The sequence below is a fragment of the Gorilla gorilla genome, chromosome 13, assembly GCF_029281585.2.
Source record: "Gorilla gorilla gorilla isolate KB3781 chromosome 13, NHGRI_mGorGor1-v2.1_pri, whole genome shotgun sequence".
In the NCBI taxonomy this organism is placed as follows: domain Eukaryota; kingdom Metazoa; phylum Chordata; class Mammalia; order Primates; family Hominidae; genus Gorilla; species Gorilla gorilla.
The window spans coordinates 115,986,860-116,009,034 of record NC_073237.2 but is presented as its reverse complement, the minus strand read 5'-3'; the positions used below and the strand labels follow the sequence as shown (position 1 = coordinate 116,009,034).

The following is a 22,175-nucleotide window of genomic DNA, read 5'->3' as shown; positions in this document are numbered from 1 at the left end:
AATATGGTAGAAATGGTTGCATCCTCAGGTCTTTCTGGAAATTTCCAAAATATATTGAAGCCCACTACAAGGCCTTATTTTTGACAGAGCCTTTTTCTATTCCAAAGATGGAAAAGATTTAGCCTCTCAATTCACTAATTACCAAACTGGGTACAGTGGTGAGCTTAAAACTCCAATTCTAGTTCTGTGGCAGGAACAGTGGTGTGTTTTATTTTGTCCCATTTTCTTTCAAGGAAATGTGAATTCTAATTCTTATTTGTCACTTGCTGATAGTGTTAGAGTTAACTTAAAAAAAAGTTGTTCCTAAGTACTTGGTGAAACTTTGAATTTACAGTGAAGCTTCACTGATTTGGTCTTGTGTGTGTAGTTTGGGGGAGTGTAGTTTTTGGAGGAGGGCATTCAGAAGGTGCGATGCTTTTAAACCCGCAACTTCAATAAAATTTTTTCAAATAGAATCCTTTAGTGAGAATAACCGTTAATAGAATACTTATTACAGTTCTCTGTGCTGTTTAATATTATTATTCCCATTTTTCAGATGAGGAGTGAGGGAATCAAGGCTCAGGAAAATCTCTAACTTACTTAGGGTCTGTGTTAGTTACATATTGCTGCATGTAAAATGACCTCCAGACCTCAATAGCTTAATCGATACTCATTTGTTATCTCTCATAAGTCTTCTCAGTTCAGTGGCTCTGCTGATCTGAGCAAGGCTCTACCAATCTTGGCTGTGCTCACTCATGCCTCTTCAGTTAAGATGGCAGGTCAGCTAGGAACTGGCTGGTCTAGGATGACCCCACTCACATGTCTGTCGTTGTCTGGCTGTCAGCTGGGTGATGAAGGTGACTGTCCCACAGTTTTCATTGTCTAGAAGGTGAGCCTAGGCTTGCCCTTATGGCAGTAGCAGGATTCAGTGCACATGTGTGCAGAGAGAGAGAGACAGAGAGAGGAAAAAGAGAAGGAAAAGGAGGAGGAGGGGGAGGAGGAGGAGGGGGAGGAGCAGCAGGAGAACAGCCACTATCTACCTCAAGTTCTCCTGAGCCCTAGGCTTGGAACTGGTGCAGTGTTACTTCTACCACATTCTATTGGTAAGTTCAGATTTAAGGGAGTGGAGAAACAGACTCTTCCTATTGATGGGAGGAGCTACAAACATTACAAGGGCATAAATATAGTGGGAAGTGAAGACTTGCAGCATTTTTTGGTTTGTTTGTTTGTTTGTTTGTTTTGGTAATCTATCAAACACAAGTTTGTATCAAGAAAGTAAGAGTTAATCCCTTACTAAGGGTTACTCCAGAGCTTAAGCTTTTAACCAACTAGCTATGTAGATTCAACACATTTGTAATTAGTATTGGAATTGCTGGCAGCCTTGTCGTCTTGGAAGGCTTTATCTCAAAGATTTTTATTTCAACTATGGAGGAGAGGGTTAACTGTTAGTTACAGCTACTATAGTATAAACAACTTGCTCACACTCATAGATTCTCTTCTATGTCTTTATTTTTCCAAAGTAAGAAAACAAAAACAAATGCAATTGACAAGAATCCCTGTAGTCTGGCAGAGCTCCATGTAGGAGGACATGTGACATATTAAACCAGGGTTCAGTCATCAGCATGGGAAGAAAAGGCACATGTGTCCTTTCAGTTGATCTCTGGATTGGGATACCAATTACCAATCGATCTTTAACTTCACCTGGTGAACGAGCCTGTCTTACACCAAAGTATTTATGAGAAACAGAAGACACTGTTGCCAGAAAATGTCCTTATTCTTTTCTTACGGTGGAACTAGCCATTAGGAAGTACAGTGTGAGAGGCACAGGTGCCTCTACCATGGGAAACTCAGGGTTTTGGTGTCTTGTATGCAGGTGTTTTGTTCTTATAAAGACAATTTCAGTTTAATTATCTCATTTAATTTTTACAAGCATTCTGCAGGGTACACAGAATAGAAATTAAGATTCCCTCGACAGTTGAGGAAACTGAGGCATGGGAAAAGGAAGGAGATTCCCAACATTGTAGCTTAGAGATGAGCTGAATAGAAGAAACTTGTAAACTTAGAAACTAGTTGGGTTTATTTTTTTTCTGACTCCATTACCTGGGGATAGAGACAAACGACCAATTCGCACTTGTTCTTGTGCCTGCGGAGGCAGCCGGGTGAATAACAGGCAGATTAAAACACCCACATAGAAAAGCCTTCAAACGAGAGGTTGCAAAATAGCAATCTATGAGCCATACCTTCCCTGCTGATATTGTATCTGAATCATGCAGTGTTGAAAAACAAATACTTTAAAAATTTTGAAATTATGAGGTTTTCTATAAAAATCTGGATTTTGTATTCTCTTGAAAGATAAAATCTAGAAATACTGGGCTCACTCACATTCCTATATGTATGGTAACAACACAGCAGAGTGCAGAAAAGACAGACTTTGGGATGGCCATTCCCTCTGTAATTTCCATAGTCTCCATCTGGCCAGGTTTACCTTGTTCCCCACAGGCATTTATATTTACAGCCACTTTATCAAGTGACACTTACAAAACAAACAAACAAACAAACAAACATAATCACAACTTGAGATTCCATTGTATTTTTGTAGGAATGTATTTCCTCATTCTGTAGTTGAGAACTTTTCCTTCCACCTTAATATGATAATTATCAGAGCAAATTAACTCACCTCTGAATAACAGTCTTCATGCTTCTTCATTTTGATCCCAGCCTGAGGTATTTGGAAGGGCTTCCTCTAAGAGACATGTATTAGTCTTTTCTTATGTTGCTATAAAGAACTACCTGAGGGTGGGCATGGTGGCTCGAGCCTGTAATCGCAGCACTTTGGGAGGCCAAGGTGAGTGGATCACTTGAGGTCAAGAATTCGAGACTAGCCTGCCCAACATGGTGAAATCCCATCTCTACTAATAATACAAAAATTAGCCAGGCGTGGTGGCACACGCTTGTAGTCCCAGCTGCTCTGGAGGCTGAGGCACGAGAATCACTTGAACCCAGGAGGCAGAGGTTGCAGTCAGCCAAGATTGTGCCACTGTACTCCAGCCTGGGCGACAGAGTGAGACTCCGTCTCAAAAACAAAACAAAACAAACAACAACAACAAACAAAACAAAACAAAAACTACCTGAGACTGGGTAATTTATGAAGAAAAGAGGTTTAATTGACTTGCAGTTCTGCAGGCTGTTATAGGAAGCATGGCTGGGAGGCCTCAACAAGCTCACAATCATGGCAGAAGGCAAAGGGAAAGCAAGCACATCTTAACATGATGAATCAGGAAAGAGAGTGAAGGGGGAAGTGCCACAGCCACACGCTACCTGACTTCAAACTATACTACAAGGCTACAGTAACCGAAACAGCATGGTACTGGTACCAAAACAGAGATATAGACCAATGGAATAGAACAGAGCCCTCAGAAATAATGCCGCATATCTACAACTATCTGATCTTTGACAAACCTGACAAAAACAAGAAATGAGGAAAGGATTCCCTATTTAATAAATGGTGCTGGGAAAACTGGCTAGCCATACGTAGAAAGCTGAAAGTGGATCCCTTTCTTACACCTTATACAAAAATTAATTCAAGATGGATTAAAGACTTAAATGTTAGACCTAAAACCATAAAAACCCTAGAAGAAAACCTAGGCAATACCATTCAGGACATAGGCATGGGCAAGGACTTCATGTCTAAAACACCAAAAGCAATGGCAACAAAAGCCAGAATTGACAAATGGAATCTAATTAAACTAAAGAGCTTCTGCACAGCAAAATAAACTACCATCAGAGTGAACAGGCAACCTACAGAATGGAAAAAAAATTTTGCAATCTGCTCATCTGACAAAGGGCTAATATTCGGAATCTACAAAGAACTCAAACACATTTACAAGAAAAAAAACCCCCATCAAAAAGTGGGTGAAGGATATGAACAGACACTTCTCAAAAGAAGACATTTATGCAGCCAAAAGACACATGAAAAAATGCTCATCATCACAGAGAAATGCAAATCAAAACCACAATGAGATACCATCTCATACCAGTTAGAATGGCAATCATTAAAAAGTCAGGAAACAACAGGTGCTGGAGAGGATGTGGAGAAATAGGAAGAATTTTACACTGTTGATGGGACTGTAAACTAGTTCAACCATTGTGGAAGTCAGTGTGGCAATTCCTCAGGGACCTAGAACTAGAAATACCATTTGACCCAGCCATCCCATTACTGGGTATATACCCAAAGAATTATAAATCATGCTGCTATAAAGACACATGCACACATATGTTTATTGCGGCACTATTCACAATAGCAAAGACTTGGAACCAACCCAAATGTCCAACAAGGATAGACTGGATTAAGAAAATGTGGCACATATACACCATGGAATACTAAGCAGCCATAAAAAATGATGAGTTCATTTCCTTTGTAGGGACATGGATGAAGCTGGAAACCATCATTCTCAGCAAACTATCACAAGGACAAAAAACCAAACACTGCATGTTCTCACTCATAGGTGGGAACTGAACAATGAGAACACATGGACACAGAAAGGGGAATATCACACACCAGGGCCTGTTGTGGGGTGGGGGGAGGGGGGAGGGATAGCATTAGGAGATATACCTAATGTTAAATGATGAGTTAATTGGTGCAGCACACCAACATGGCACATGTATATATATGTAACAAACCTGCATGTTGTGCACATGTACTCTAAAACTTAAAGTATAATAAAAATAAATTTAAAAAACCCATCAGATCTTGTGAGAACTCACTCTCATGAGAACAGCAAATGGGAAATCCACTGCCATGATCCAATCACCTCCCACCAGTTCACTCCCCCAACATTGGGAATTACACTTCAACATGAAGTTTGGTGGGGACACAGAGCCAAACCATATCAAGACATCTCCTGAACTAGGTCTTGAGAAGTAGATAAGAGTTAGCTGTGTGAAGAAGAAAAGGCAAAGACATTCCAGGTAGACAATTATATGCTAAGCAAAAGCAGAGAGACTTGCAACAGACTGTGTATAAGAGGAAATCCAAGTCAGCTTCTTTTACTGGAGGAAAAGAGTAGCAAGAATTGAGACCTGACAGATAAATGGTGTCTAAGTCACACAGGCCCTGTATGTCATGTGAGGAAAGGTGACAATTATTTTATAGACAATGGAAAAACAGTTAAGGGTATTTAGCAGAAAATGAATTTATCCGAACAGCTAAGGGTATTAAGCAGAAGATGAATTTGTCCACAGAATGACATGGATATTTGCATTTTTAATAGATTATCTGGTGGCTATGTAAAGGATGAATTTAATGGCAGGCAAAACTGGAAGCAAGGAAACCATATCAAAAGTTACTGCAAGAATCCAAGTAACAGGTCATGAGGGACTCATTTGAGAAATCCTATAGGAAGTAAGACCAGCAAATCGAGAGATATATTATTTGGACATTTATTGAACACTAATTGTGTGTAGAATACTATGGGAGAAATTAACTGTCTAGTCCAACTTTCTGTGTAATGCCTCAATTCCCGGTAAGTGGTTCCCCAATCTCTGATTGGATATTACCAATGGCAGGGAGCTAACGCCCTCATGCCATAGTCAATTCCTACTTTAGTTATTATAAACTACTTTCTTATATTGCTTCCTTATATTGAACGAAAATTTACCTCTCCTCTCCCCCAGATTTCTGGTTTTGTCCTCAGGCTGCAGTGACAAAAGTTAATCCCTATTCTGCATAATAGCATTGCAGGTATTTGATGACAGGAATCATGTTTCTCAAAATTTCTGCCCTTTTCAGCTAAAAAGTTATTTAGTATTTTGTAGAATTCAATGCATCCTCCACCTGCCCCCAGAACACATGTTCAAATTCTACCCATTGTTTAAAGTCTGGCTTCAGTGTCACCTCGTTGCCTCTGTGTCATGTATCTATGGATAGATTCCAACTTCCAATGGGCTTCTTAAAATGTAGCACTCAGAATTGAACCTCATTTTTCTGAGTTGTCTAACCAGCACACATTTATTCGGACAGGCTCTCTTCTCTTCCATCTTTTGGGATACAATGCCATTACTAATTCACTTAATGATACAAAAGGCCAGAAGGTTCTGTTGAGATAGGATTGTACAGCAGGAGTGCTCAGCATCTGGTGCTGGAACCAGCAGCATCAGCATCATCTCAGAGCTTATTAAAAATGCAAATTCTCAGGCTCTCCCCTGATCCGATTCAGAATCTGTGGGAGATGGGCCCAGGAATCTGTGTTTTCAAAAGCTTTCAGAGTAATTCTTGCACATGCTAAAGTTTGAGATGCTGTAGAGGGTCTTTAAGCATGTGTTTAAGGAGCTTTTAAAAGACCAGGTACTTATCTTTAAATGAATGCTTTGCCTTCTCTCAAATACAGGCTTAAGAACCTTTCTTAGGACCATGGACAGTGCCAGCATACGATGAACATTATTAAACGCTGGGGAAGGGAAACACAACGTGGCTAATTAAGTTTTACAATCCAGTGGTTGTGAGAAATATTTTTTAAAAAATAGAAAAAAATAAAAAAAGAAAGAAAGAAAAAGAAAACAATATGCCTTTGGTCAATCCATCACAAAGAGGACTGAGCTGCTGACCTTTTCATTCTGCCTGTGCTGTGTGCGCAGCAACTCTGTAACCTTTTCCAGCTGGAATAGAAAGTTCAATTAAGTTTGTTGGCTCAGAAATCTGCCCGTGTCCCGGAGAGCAGATTAGGCACTTAGGGGCTGCAATTATCCATCTGCTGCTTCTGCAAAACTGAAAAGAATGCACACGTGCCGTACCTATCTCTGGGCATATGCAGAGGCGGATATGTGCATATCTGTATGCATGTGCACACGCGGGGGCTACAGACAGGCAATGGCTGCAGCTGAGAAATTCAATCGTTTCCAAATTTGGGTTCTTTATGTATTGTTGGTGATGATTTTTTAAGTTAGACAAGAGCCTGATAGTTGGGACCTGCCCAATTCCTGGCCACCACATTCATCCTCCCTTTATAACTGAGTCTTCTGACCAACACCGTGGACCTTTCCCAGGTTTGAGGGCAGAGCATGGCCTTAGTCACGACTAGCGGCATTTACTGAAGCTGCTTTCGATATTCAGGTGACTAAATATCAAAGCCTACCTTGCTTGGGAAAGTAATATGTGTAGTGGTTAACAGTACTAGCTGCAGAAGTTGTGTCTGCATCTCAGCACAGCAATTTACAAACTGAAAACTTGAACATGTCTTTTTAACTCTCTGAGCTTCAGTTTCCTCATCTGTAAAATGGAGATAATAGTATTAACCTCACAAAATGGTTGCGAAGATTAAACAAGGCGCATATTTCATTTTCTGGTACATAGTCTATTGAATAAATAATAGCTATGTTTCTAATGATATAATTGAGAGTTACTTTGAATTTAGGCTGTGGTTTGGTAGGTGGATCTTTTTTTTTTTTTTTTTTTATGACAGAGTCTTGGTCTGTCACCCAGGCTGGAGTGCAGTGGCATGGTCATAGCTCACTGCAGCCTCTATTTCCTGGGCTCAAGGGATCTTCCTGCATCAGCTGCCCCAGTAGCTAGGGCTATAGACATGTGCCACCATGCTCAGTTATTTTTAATTTTTTAGTTGAGATGGGAGTCTCACTACATTTTCCAGGCTGGTCTCCAACTTCTGGCCTCAAACAATCCTCCCACCTTAGCCTCCCAAAGTTCTGGGATTACAGGTGTGAGCCACAGTGTCTGGCCACTGGGTCTTTAAATTTCTTCTCTAACACCTGTGTCCTATGTCTAGAAACTGGGGAACCATCTTCCCTTGCTGTGATAATATCTGTAGTGCCTCACTACCTCTGGGATTATGTCCTGTCTGTTCTCTTGTCATAATCTATGGTCTTCTCTAAATTTCACAACCACTATAGCACGTTCTAATGATTATTCTTAGAAGCCCAGGAAAGTGAGCTTTTAAAAATGTAAGTTAGATCTAATAACTTTCCTTAATCTCATTCTATTCCCAAGCATAAAGCTCTCCAATGGCCTTCCATAGTATTTAAATAAAATCCAGACTCCTTGCAGTGGACTATAATGCCCACTACAATCTGTCCCTTGCCTAACCTCATTTTGTATTTATTGACTTCTGGCTCACAATTCTCAGGATACAACAGCTTTATTTTCAGGCCCTTAAATATACCCAGATTCTTTTAGCCTCACAACTTTTGCACTGCTGTTGTGTCTGCCTGGGGTGCTCCTTCCCTGGGTCTTCCCCTAGACCTTAGCATCCATGGCTCTTTCTCACCATTTAGTGCCATCTCCTTGGAAGGTCTTCCTGGATTACCCTTTCTAAATTAATCCACAGCTGCCATCCCACCCTCCAGTCACTCTTTATCCAGATTCACGATTTATTTTCTTCATAGTTAACTTGTTATTGATTTGTTACATATTTATTATCTATCTCCTCACCACTAAATTATAGTCTTCATGAGAGGAGGGACTTGGTTTGTTCTGTTTTACACTTTGTCTCCAGTACTAGAAAAGTTCCCTACCTGCATAAAAGGTGGTCAGTTTAGCATTTGTCAAATGAATAAATTAACAGGCCCAAGCCTAGGGCCTGGTGCCCTTCTTTGATGACATTTGCTTGGGTCATACATTGTTCTTCATTTCTGGATCCCATGTTGCTTGCTTGGCTCAGACACATCCCGCTTCTTCTTGGATCTCCCCAGTCCCGACCACCTCACTAATTCATTTCTAGGTAGTCAGCACCATGGTTCCTGAATACCATGTTTTGCGTGCTCTCTTCTTAACCACTTTTGCACATAGGTGTCTGTATGCCAAACACAAAGTCAACTCCAATTGGTACAACTGGAACAATATTCCTAATGAAGCCTAAAATTCTTAAGGAAGTGATATTTGCTTCTTGTCTACCCCTGCGGCCTCACCCTGCCCCATGCTGCCTGAGATATTGAATATATAAATGGAAAATGGCCAGACCACATTTGGCAGTTGTATTAGTCCATTTTCATGCTGCTGATAAAGACATACCCAAGACTGGGTAATTTATAAAGAAAAAGAGGTTTAATGGACTCACAGTTCCATGTGGCTGGAGAGGCCTCACAATCATGGCGGGAGGCAAAAGGCATGTCTTGCATGGTGGCAGACAAGAGAGAGAATGAGAGCCAAACTAAAGAAGAAACATCTTATAAAACCATCAGATCTCATGAGACTTATTTACTGCCACGAGAACTCTATGGGGTGAAACCGCCCCATGATTCAGTAATCTCCCGCCAGGCCACTCCCACAACACATGGGAATTATGGGAGCTAAAATTCCAGATGAGATTTGGGTGGGGACAAAGCCAAACCATATCAGCAGTAAAACTCTGACCCACAACCTCTGCAGCAATCAGCCCCAAATGGTCAGGATTTGGTTAATCCTTGCCACTTCCTTAATTTTTGCCCCGACTTCTAAGTCAAGACCAACCGTAGAAAGTCAAGCACTCTTCATAAACCAGTCATATAGGATGCCTGTTTCTACCTTTTTGAGCCAACAACCTCCACTCAGAGCACCTGAACCCTTCATTTTTTCCACTATAAGCCTCTCCCACTCCCCTGCCTGCTTTTGAGTCTGTCAAACACTAGTGATGTTGACTGACTTCCTTGCTATAGAAGGTTCTGAATAAAGAACCCCTGCCTCTTCTCATTTGGGTTGTCATTATTTATAAACACATGTATGGTCTAGGTATCTACTGCTGCAAAACCAATCATCCCAAAATGTAGTGGCTTAAAATACTCATTTTGCTCATAATTTTGATGTCAAGAATTTAAGAAGAGGTCAGTTAGGTGGCTTCTCTCTGAGCCATCTGGTATCAGCTGTGCCAGCTGAACCTGGAGGATGAACTTCCACCGTGGTTTCTTCTTGGTCATGGGTGAAGGCATGTCTGGTAATTCAGTGCGCTTTGTCTTTCATTTCACTCCATGATGTCTCATTCTTTGGGGTCCTAACATGTGATATTCTCAGGGGAGCCATACTTCTTGCATGGAAGCTGGCTTCCAAGTGACAAGAAGCATGTGCTGCCAGGCTAGTTAAGAGCTACACCTAAAATGGTCCATGGCCATATCCATCATATTTAATTGGTCAGATCAATCATGGGACCCACTGGGATTTTAGGGATGTGTGGTAATAGTCTCCATCTCTTAACGAGGGAGGGCAACACTGTATTATGGGAGAGCATGTGGGATGGGAGATATTGCTGTGGCTGTCTTTGAAAATACAATCTGTCATGTTTCTCCTTCCTTTCTGTTTTCCAGCTACACTAGTATGACTTTGTTATCGCAAATACATGACGTTCAGGATCTTTGCAAACACTGTTACTTCTGCCTAGAATGGCTTCTTTCCAAATCCTTGTCTAGTTATATTTAACTTCCACTGCAAATTTTAGCCACAATATCACTCCTTTCATATCCTTGGGGGAAATATTTCTTGATACTCCCCTTCAAACCCACACGCAGAAACTAAATCAGATCTCCCCAATTTTCTTTCTTAACAGCATTTGTCAAAGTTTCAAATTATGATCTTATACTATTCCTGAGTTAATCTCTATTTTTTCTCTTCCCCACGTGTGGATGGAAGCTTTAGGGGAGCAGGGTCTGAGCTTCTGCTCCTCAACATTTTACCCCAGTGCCAAGTGCAGTCCTTGACACATAGTAGGTGATTAATACATTTTTGCTAAATAAATCAGTGCCTGAACTTGCTGTTAGGGACTTGCGCCCATTGAAGAAGTCAGTTCATGGGCAAATTACACTTGCTTAATGATATCAAAATGTAAAGATTTTCAGCAATTATTGTTGTTCTCATTTAGTCCCTCTTGAATATTGACCAAGCATGCTAAAGTCTCCAGGTCAGTCTAATAGAGTGAAAATGGCCTTGACTTTGTCTTCAGGACGACTTGGGCTTGAGTTTCTATGCTTACTAACTGTGAAGTTAGGGGATTTATTTAACATTTTTGACCTTCCTAATTTCTCCATCTGTAAAGCAGGAATAATAATATATAGCTTATAGATCTTCTTAAAGATTATGTTAGATAATAATCACATAATGGTTAGCATAATGCTTGATCTAATAATCACCCCCAAGGTTTAAACTTTACACAAACAATTGAAAATGGAAACTTTAGCATAATGCCTTACCCTTTTTCCTTGATATAGCCTATTGGCACTGGATGATGTAATTTTTGCTTATACATGGTATTTCATCTTTAGTCTGATTCTAGTGTACTTGTTAAGGTAAACTGGAAATATTTCACTATTAAACACTTTAAAAATTCAAACTGACTTATAAAATCAGCATAATTGATTTATTAACTAAGAAAAAAATTTAAAAATGGTCTTCTATGGCTATTTCAGCTATTAACTTATTCATTCACTCACTTTTTTTTATCATTGAGTAGAACAAAGAATACATTTTGAAGGGGTTTCCTTATTTGAAGGGACTATAATATATTTTGGAAATAAGTGATGTTTAGGAAAACTAAGTTGTTTGGGAATAGTAGAGACAGAACTCTAAAAAATCTTCTGGCACCAGTGATTTACATTGCATCAGACTCCACAGACAGAAGTTTATTACACACATGCCAGGGACTTTACATACATAACCTGCAAGCATGTTCCCATTTTAGAGAGGAGGAAACTGAGGGTCAGAGAGAAAAGAGTGCACAAGCAGTAAATGGTGCAGCAAGAATTCGTATCCAATTTTGTGTTAGTATTAGCAGGTGCTCTTTCTCCTCTGAATCCTTTCATAGCTTTTTTCCAGCCATGAAGAGATAGGCAAAGCAATAGAGAGCTATCACAGCAGGGAAATTAATTTCAAGTTGCCTTAGTCATTGCTGTCAAACTCGAAAGCTCCGACATGGATTAGCAGCCTGTCCACTTCCTCCTCTGAGAGAAACTACCAGTCATGCTCGTGCGTGACCAGGGTGGCACCCCCAGAGCCTCTGCCAGCCCCGCCATCAGACAGGACGTGTCTGGGAAGAATAATTTGCAGCCAACTGCTCTGCCATTCAGGTCCCCATCTGTGTCAATTGAGTAATTTATGGACGCACTTTTTCCTGCACTGCAAAGGAGATGCACAGGACCTTTGGAAATAATTCAATCTCTTTTAAGGAAACACATTTGGGGAAATTATTGTTAATGCATCTGAGTAAGAGGTGCTCAACCCCAGCAAATATTTCATGCAATTATAGCAAAGATGAGACAGTGACAACCAGTGACCATCAATCATTCCCCAGATCAATAATAACCATGGAACATGAAATCAAACCTAATCAACACCCTGTGATGAAAGAACAGGGCCTCTTTTCTTTGCTCACAGGGTCAAAGTCCCTTGAAAGGGTTGGCCTGGAGTCCTTGAGATTGTACAAAATGCAGAAATAAACATAAAAATATGGGCCTTAGTATTAAGCAAGCCTGGGTAAGACACTATAAATACTTGCTCTCAATATTGAACAAAATTATATAATATAATAATTAACACTCACTGTACACTTTTTCTTGATACCATGCATTATGCTAAGAACTTAATCTATTCTCTCTCATTTAACTCGAATAATATATGTGTGGAGTATGCGCCAGTATGTCTTCTTTACAATGAGGAAACCAAATCTCAGAGATGGGCTTGCTTACTTAAGGTGACATTCACAGCAATTGACAGAACCAGTACTCAAATCCAGTCCTGTCTTACCAGAGCTTTAGTAATTTTTATGTTGGTTGCACATTAGAATCACCTGGGGAGATTTTTGAAATAGTCACTGTCTGGTCTCCACCCACCTTACAACATCTGAATCATCACCCTTTGAGGGTGAGGATTCGGCATGTATTATTTTAAGCAAACATTTTGATAAGTTGTAGCAGACATACAGAAAAGTACACAATGATATGTGGCACAGCATATTGTCACAAAGTAAACACACACCCATGTAGCACACAGTTCAAGAAACAGAACATTATCAGCACCAGAAGCATGCTGGGGGCCCCTTGTACCCTTTTCCAATCACTACCACCTCATTCTGCCACAAGGATAATCATTATCCTGACTTTAAACAGCAGATTTTTTTTTTTGAGATGAAGTCTCACTCTGTCACCCAGGCTGGGGTGTAGTGGACCGATCCTGGCTCACTGCAACCTCTGCTTCTTGGGTTCAAGCGATTCTCCTGCCTCAGTCTCCCATTAGCTGGGATTACAGGCATGTAGCATGACGCCCTGCTAATTTTTGTTGCTGTACTTTTAGCAGAGACGGGGTTTCGCCACGTTGGCCATGCTAGTCTCAAACTCCTGACCTCAAATGATCTGCCCACCTCAGTCTCCTAAAGTTCTGGGATTACAGGTATGAACAACAAGGGACTCAGAGCCCAAGAATGAGCAGGAGCTGCTCCTCCTGGGCCAGAGGTGCTGCTCTATCGTCGCCATTTCTAGGAAATGATTTCTGCAAGTAACTGAATGATGGGCCAAAGGATTCCAGAATGTCGAATCTTACTCCTTAGAGTTATCCCTTTATCCTGGTCTCCTACTTGAGACTACCAATGGATGGGCCCAAAGGGGTGGCCAAAATAGCCACAACAATGATTAAAGAGTTGAAAGTAGAAAAAAATAAAAAACAGCAGAGATTTATTTTTCCTGTTTCTGAACTTTATATAAATGAAGTCATACAATCGGCATGCTTCAGTGTCTAGCTTCATGTATTTATGGGATTCATCAACATCGTGGAGCATATTAGGGATTTGTTCATTCTTGTTCCTATAGAGCATTTCATTGTCTGAATCTATTACAATTCTTTTAGCCAATCTGCTGTTGATGGACATCTTTCCCATTCTTGGCTATTATAAATTATGCTTCTACTAACATTCCTGTATCAATCTTTTGCTTATCAAAAGTGTTTTCCTTTCTGTTGAGTGTCTATCGAGGATTGGAATCACTGGGTCACAAGCTATAAAAGTCTGTTCAGCTCTACTGAATCCAGGCATGTGTTCTTTTAAAAGTTCCCGGGTAATTCTAATGCACAGAGAGGGTTGAAAAATCCTGCGTAAGCATGTACCACTTCCTTTATATAGAATTTAACTGGTATTGCTTTATGGAACAACATAATAAAGTCATACTAAAGTTCTAGGTAGAATATTTTATCATCTTACTAAAGAGAGCCCCTTCTGCTCCCTCTAATCCTAAATCTTATTTCCCTGAACAAGGGCTTCCTAACTTTTTAATGTCTAAGCCTCAAAGGCTGGCTAGTCCTGGAAGAGAAAAGAGACTGGAAGCTTGTGTCTTTTATTCTTGGAAACAGGAAGATTTTTGTCATTGCAAAGGAGCGAATAAATCTAATAGTGTCATTTTGGCATGAAAATCTTTTAGTCATTGAAGACCCATGAAAGGAACCAATGGTGTTAGGAGAGATAATAAATACACAAAGTGCTTAGTACAGAGGCTGGCCCTCAGTAAATGGTGTTGTAATTATGATTATGATTATTGCTATTATCAGTAGCAGCCACAGAAGTGAAAATATGCCAGAGCTGTGGTTTCTTCATGAAGCAGACCTGCTCAGTCATTTGTGAATACTCATACGTGTACTATGGGCCAGAATCCATATATGGCACAATAAATTCAGGGAGGAACAAACCAAGCTGTCTTGAAGGCACTCACTGTCTACCATTGTCTAGAGGGTGAGGGTCAACTCCAACTTGATTTCACTCTACTTCTTGTCTTGAGCTGCATCTCAGCTCGTTCTGCCCATGAGTGCCCTATGTGGTAGAGAAGGCATGCTTAAAATGGTAGGTGACTCAGAGAAAGTCCATCCCCACTGTTCCTGGAACATGGAAAAACAAATACCTGCTAAGCATGGGCCATGAGCCTTATTTCATGCCTGAAGGGATCTGCACACATAGATCTCCCCCAGACACTGCCTGCTTTTGTCAGGGTGCTTCTAGTCTCAAATGAGAGAATAACAAAATTTGGCTCAGGAAGAAGAGGGTGGAAGAGATTTTGGCTGAAAGTTTCTGCGCGCGCATGAGCCCAGGAGAAAACTGCACCACTAAGCCTCCGACAGGGGGAAGTAAGCAGCTCCAGGAATGAATGGGCCCATCTGTTTTGTCCTTTGATCTCTGTGTTTGCGTTTGGCTCTGACCATCTATCTTTTTGTCTCTCTCTACCTCTCTCACATTCTCTGTATGTCATGGGTCCTCTTCATCTGTCTATGCCTTTGCTACTTTCTCCCCTCTCTTTTCCAGATTTCTGTCTTTACTCACAGTCTCTGCCTCATAACTTCAGCTTGCACAGGCCTTTGGCTTGCTATGTCCTTAAATCGGTCTCAATTTAGTATTAGGGTTTCTGGAATTCTAGTGTCCCTGTATATTTGCAGTTTTCTTCTGAGACTCTTCATTCAAACTTCCAAGAGCATCTTATTGGCTCAATTAATTGTTTAGTGCTAGCCACTTGAATCACAGGTTGAATCACTGGCATATGGAAGGGTGTCCTCTCTGTTAGGGGCCTAGCTCCAACATAATCTGCTCTAGCTAGAAGAGGGTTTCTTCATCTGATCTACAAACTGTTCAGTTACAAGATGGGCAATGCGTTTATATATGTTGTGTGCCATAGGCAATGAAACACAACTTAAAAACCTGTTAATCTTCAGAAACTTGAAATCTTTGAAACTTGCTTGGCCAGGGGCTCCTGAAAGCCAGAAATTTTGTTTTAGACCTCTTTGAATATCCAGCAGTTTTTTCATTAGGCTCAATAAATATTTTTGAAATAAATTAGTTTACTTCTCTATACACTGCCTCTTTTGTAAGTGTTGCTTCTCTTCATGTCCCAAGACTAGGGTTTTGTTCTTTCACTTACTCATTCAACAGATATTTACTGAGCATCTACTTTGTACAGCACACTATTTTAGACACTTGAGATTTAACCATGGATAAAATAGGCTAAAACTCTGCCTTGTGGAACATAATAGTAGCTACTAAGAAAAGTGATAAAGTAAGGTAATGGGATAGTGATGAGGAGAATTATTTATTTTCAGCTTTTATTGAGGTATAATTGACAAAAACTGTATCTATTTAAGGCATCCAATGTGTCTTTTCCAAGCTATTTTATACAAATAAAAAATTGTATATATTCAAGGTGTACAATATGATAGTTTGACATACATATGCAATATGTGCTAGTTACCACAATTAAAGTGATTAACACATCTTCCCTACATGTAATTATCATTGTGTATGTGTGTATGGTGGGGGGAGGAGGGTTAACGACACTTAAGAGCTGCTCTCTTAGCATACTTCAAATAAACAATACATTATTAACTATAGTCACCATGCTTACATTAGATGCCCAGAACTTATTCATCTTATAAGTGAAAAAGTTTGTAACCTGTGACCAACATCTCCCCATTATCCTCACCCCCATTCCCTGACAACCACCATTCTATTTTCTATTTCTATGAGTTTTTGTAGAATCCACATATACATGAGATCATACAGTATTTGTTTTTCTGTGTCTGCCTTTATTTCACTTAGCATAATCTCGTCCAGGTTCATCCATGTTGTCACAAATGGCAGGATTTTCTTCTTTTTTAAGGTTGAATAATATTTTATTGTATATATATACCACACTTTACCTATTTGTTTGTCAATGGACACTAAAGTTGATTCCTTATCTTGCCTATTGTGAATAGTGCTGCAATGAACACGGGCTTGCCGGCTCCAGACCCTCTCAGTGGCATTCTAAGGGCAGTCCTGCCTGTTCAGGGCTCTTCTATGCCTCCAGTGCAGGCCCACCAAACCAACCTCTATTCCACTGTGGGTTTTGACAGGGCCCTGCAATCCCTCTTAATACTTTCCCATATACATTTATACACACACACAGATACACACACACACACACACATTGTGAAATGATTACTGTAGTCAAGCTAATTAGCATATTCATTACCATGCATAGTTACACAACATTTGTGTGTATGTGTGTGTGTGTATTTAAGACCTACTCTCTTAGTAAATTTCAAGTATGCAATACAGTCTTAACTATAGTCACCATGATGTGTATTGGATCTCCAGAGCTTGTTCTCGCTGTATAGCTGAAACTTTCTACCCTTTGACCAACAGAGGGAGACTATTTTAGATAAGGTGATATGAAAAACCTGGTTTGAAGAAATAATGTTAAATAATTAATTGAATAAAAGTGGGGAACAGACTTGTACAAATTGAAGGAGAGAGCTTTCCATTCAGAAGGAACAAGCAGTAAGTAGGATGAGCTACCACATACAGGTCTGTAAGACAGCAAGATGGTGGGATAGCTGGGCTCTGATAGGGCCTCCAGTGATCCTTGCTTCAGGGTATATCTTCCCTTATATAGTCTCCTTCCATCCACCTTGATTCAGAGTTAGTCTGTGTGATCAATAGAGTATGGCAGAGGTACAGTGTAACTTCCTCTAATAGGTAAGAAGAGGCACTGGCAATTTTGCCTAGGTGTCTTAGATCACTCACTCTGGGAGTAGTCAGTGCTATACATGGGAACACACAGGAGTCCTATAGAGAGGTCCTTGTGGAGAAGAACTGAGGCCTTTTGCCAATGGCTTGCATCAACTTGCTGGTCGTGTGAGTGAGACACCCTACAAGTGGATATACCAGCCCCTATCAAGCCTTCAGATGAAAGCAGCCTCTGTGGACAACTTGACTGTAACCTTGTGAGAGACCTTGAATTAGAACAGTTCAGCTAAGCTGCTCCCAAACTCCTGACCCACAGAAACTGTGAGAGATTATAAATATTTACAGTTTTGAGCCGCTAAGTTTTGCAATAATTTTTTATGCAGCAATAGATGGTAACTAAAGGCAGGCAGTGAATCTAGAACAGAGTGAGCTTTGGAAGAATGCTGAGAATCAGGTTAGAGAGGGAGCACATGTTAATATATACAGCTCTGTAGGTTATGATAAGGAATTTGAATTTATTCTGAATTTGATGGAAAACCACTGAAGGACTTTGCTCATAGAGGTGGCGTTAGGTTTTAAAAATATCATCCCAGACTACTGAATAGACAACTAAACGTGGGCACAAGAGTGCAGGCAGGGAGACCTGTTAGATGTCTATGTAGTTTGTCCAAGTGAAATGTGATAGTGACATGGACTTTTCAGGCTCTGTTTGAATGGTTGAATCAATGGAATTTTCTGATGGATTGGATGTGAGATGTGAGGAAGTAAAAGTCATGGTGAATTCAAGGTTTTTTTTTTTCTATCAGAAACTGGGAGCAAAAGATGCCATTCGTGGAGGCAAGGGTCACAGTGGTGGTGGTGGTAGTGGGGGCAGATTTGAAGGTTAGAGAATGCAATATTTAGAGATCAATAAGAAGAAGAAGAGCAATCCATGAAGACTGAGAAGGGATATCCTGGGAGGTAGGAAGAAAATCAGGGGAGTGCACAGTCCTAGGGGCCATGGGATGACAGTGCTTAAAGAAGCAGGAGTGAATAACTAGATGAGAGTGTTTTAGTAAGATGAGCTATGAAAACTAAGCCCCGAATTTGGCATAGTGAAGATTTTTGATAAACTTAGGGATAACAAACTGTCTTGCAGATACACTTATAAATTAATTAATCCCAAAGTATATTTTGCTAGGTTTTCTTTTCTGTGCTATGAGAAAACAAATGCAGCCACAACTATTTGTCCCTCGTCTGTCAAGTTTATGCAGTGATCTTCATTTTGTGAATCTCCTCCATATCAACTGACGTATCAATGGCAGCTGAATATTCACCCTTGGAGAACTGTAGTTACTAAGAACCTGTCTTGCATTGGAAATTAAGAATCCTAAGTGTCAATTTTTGCTTTTGTTGCAATTGCCTTTGGTGTCTTCGTCATGAAATGTTTGCCTGTTCCTATGTTCAGAATGGTATTGCCTAGGTTGCCTTCCAGGGTTTTTATAGTTTTGGGGTTTACCCTTCAGTCTTTAATCCATCTTGAGTTGATTTTTTTGTATATGGTGTAAGGGAGGTGTACAGTTTCATTCTTCAGCATATGGCTAGCCAGTTATTCCAGCACCATTTATTGAATAGGGAGTCTTTTCCCCATTGCTTGTTTTTGCCAGCTTTGTTGAAGATCAGATGGTTTAGGTGTGTGGCCTTATTTCTGGGCTCTCTGTTCTGTTCTATTCGTCAATATGTGTGTTTTTGTACAAGTACTATGCTGTTTTGGTTACTGTAGCCCTGTAGTATAGTTTGAAGTTGGGTAACATGATGCCTCCAGCTTTGTTCTTTTTGCTTAGATTGCCTTGGTTGTTGGACTCTTTTTGGTTTCACGTGAATTTTAAAATAGTCTTTTCTAGTTCTAGTTTCTAGTTTCTAGAATCTCAATGGTAGTTTAATAGGAATAGCACTGAATATATAAATTGCTTTGGGCAGCAAGGTCATTTTAATGATATTGATTCTTCCTATCCAAGAGCATGGAATGTTTTTCCATTTGTTTGTGTCATCTCTGATTTCTTTGAGCACTGTTTTGTAATTCCCCTAGTAGAGATATTTAATTTCCCTGGGTAGCTGTATTCCTAGTTATTTTATTCTTTTTGGGCAGTTGTGAATGGGATTGTGTTCCTGATTTGGCTCTCGGCTTGACTGTTGTTTTATAGAAATGCTAGTAATTTTTTTTACGTTGATTTTGTATCCTGAGACTTCACTGAAGTTGTTTATCATTAACAAATGGAATCTAATTAGACTAAAGAGCTTCTGCACAGCAAAAGAAACTATCAGTAGAGTAAACAGACAACCTACAAAATGGAAGAAAATGTTTGCAAACTATGCATCTGACAAAGTTCTAATATCCAGCATCTATAAGAACTTCAACAAATTTACAAGAGAAAACCCCAAACAACCCCATTAAAAATGGTCAAAGGAGATGAACTGACACTTCTCAAAAGAAGACATACATGCAGCCAACAAGCATATGAACAAAAGCTAAACATTATTGATCGTTAGATAAATGTAAATCAAAATCACAATGAGATACCATCTCACACCAGTCAGAATGGCTATTACAAAAAACAAAACAAACAAACAAACAAAACAGATGCTGGCAAATTTTCGGAGAAAAAGGAAACACTTATACACTGCTGGTGGGAGTGTAAATTAGTTCAATCATTATGGAAAGCAGTGTAGCAATTCCTCAAAGAGCTAAAAACAGAACTATTATTCAACCCAGCAAGAACTACTATTCAACCCAGCAATCCCATTGCTGGATATATACCCAGAGTAATGTAAATCATTCTATCATAAAGACACATGTATGCATATGTTCACTGCAGCATGATTCACAATAGCAAACACATGGAATCAACCTAAATGTCCACAAATGATAGACTGGATAAAGAAAATGTGGTACATATACATGATGGAATAATATGCAGCCATGAAAAAGAATAAGATCATGTCCTTTCCAGGAACATGGATAGAGGTAGAAACCATTATCCTTAGCAAACTAATACAAGAACAGAAAACCAAATACTACATGTTCTCACTTATAAGTGGGAGCTAAATGATGAGAACATACGGACATATAGAAGGGAACAACACACACTGGGGCCTACAAGAGGGTGGAGGGTGGGAGGAGGGAGAGGATCGGGAAAAATAACTGATGGAGACTAGGCTTAATACCGGGGAGTCAAAATAATCTGTACAATAAATCCCCATGACGTGGGTTTACCTATATAACAGACCTGCACATGTACCCTTGAACTTAAAATAAAAGTTAAAGAAAAATAGTAATCTTAATGTCTATTGGAAAGAAGAAGAGCTAAAGATAAGGGGCCAGGTGGAGCAGGGGTCAGGTAGTAAACCCTTGGTTTAATCCTCTGGGCCTCATGGAATCATGGAAAGTTGTCCTATAGGTATTTTATATTTTCACTTTGTACTTTATTAAGCCACTGGTCAATAGAGAGTTGTAAAGGTAGGAAGGAGATACGAACTGTATTTAGGAAACTGTTGTGACAAAGCCGGTTTTGGGTCATAGAGTTGGGTCATAGGAATAAAGAAATGTTTTTGCTAGATTTTAGGGACCTATAAAAAGTGTAGGAAGTGGAATGGGGGTGGTGGCATCAGAGGATTTGTATGATTAAGTAAAGAATCACAGATCCAAGAAATTCCCTTTCTTCTGTACTAGAAAATTTGAAAGACAGGCCTATTGTAAATTTCTTGCCTCAGTTTCTCTAGCTGAAGACGCTTATTGCCTCAACCTCTGATGTTTCCATCACAGGCTTCTCTGAAAGAGGTCAAGAAAGCCCCTGCCTCTCACCTCTGCAGATAGCCATCCAGTCCCAGACGAAGCGGCTATTTATGCAGGTAAGCAAAGCAAACCTGAGGAGGAAGTGAAGTACATCTCCTCCTCTCTGCAACTCTACAGCTTTTTCTTCTCTTATTTGGAACTTTGAAATAAGATTACATACATAAGGTGCTGGCAGTTAGCAGGTGCCCAGCTAACACCACTTATCAGAATTGGTGTTATTTGCCTTATATTCTGTGTATTGGTTCCCTTCGTTCTGGACTTATCTTCCTACCAGGTGAGAGCATCTTGAGGGAAGGAGTGTTTTTTATTCACCATGTATTCCCAAAGCCTAGTGCAGTCTTACATAGTAAGTGCATGAGGCTTAATGCTGAATTTAAATTTAAACTCAGTGTTTGTCTCTGTGGCTGTACAGTCTTTGTACCTCCCCACAAAGCCCACTGACTTTAATTAATTTTGACTTCTCAGGGGGTAGTAAGGCAATGTGGTCTTTCATTCTTTCATTCATTTAATTGCTATTGGCTGGTCATGCTAGATATTGCACCCAAGCCAGAAAGACAGACATGGCTCCTGCTCTCTCAAAGCTTACAATCTAATGCCGTAGCTCCTCCACCAGATTTAGCTTAGGAACTTTAAAAAAATATAACTCCCAGGACCACATTTCTATCCTATCGATTAATAAGTATTCATAATGGGGACTGGGGAATAGCAAGTACTCCTGTGTGATTCTGGGACTGTCCCTTTGGATGAAACACAGAGTTATGTCAGAAGGAATGGCATATGTATTATTCCTGATTCTACAACTTACTTTGGGACCTTGGGAAAGTCTCTTAACCCATCTGACCCTCAGTTTGTTCACCTACAAAGTGAGAAATATGTCTCTCCTTCCTACCTCCAAGGGCCGATGTGGGGAGAATATGAGATAA

General features: G+C 40.0%; 1 long non-coding RNA gene across 1 annotated transcript in view; it reads left to right on the top strand.

The window, feature by feature from the left end:
- LOC134756904 (uncharacterized) overlaps positions 1-21,308 on the top strand; it is a 355,080-nt gene extending 333,772 nt beyond the window's left edge. The window contains exon 5 of the long non-coding RNA XR_010130341.1: positions 21,223-21,308. This is a non-coding gene — a long non-coding RNA (uncharacterized lncRNA). The remainder of the gene's footprint in view (positions 1-21,222) is intronic.
- Positions 21,309-22,175: the final 867 nt, after the last annotated feature.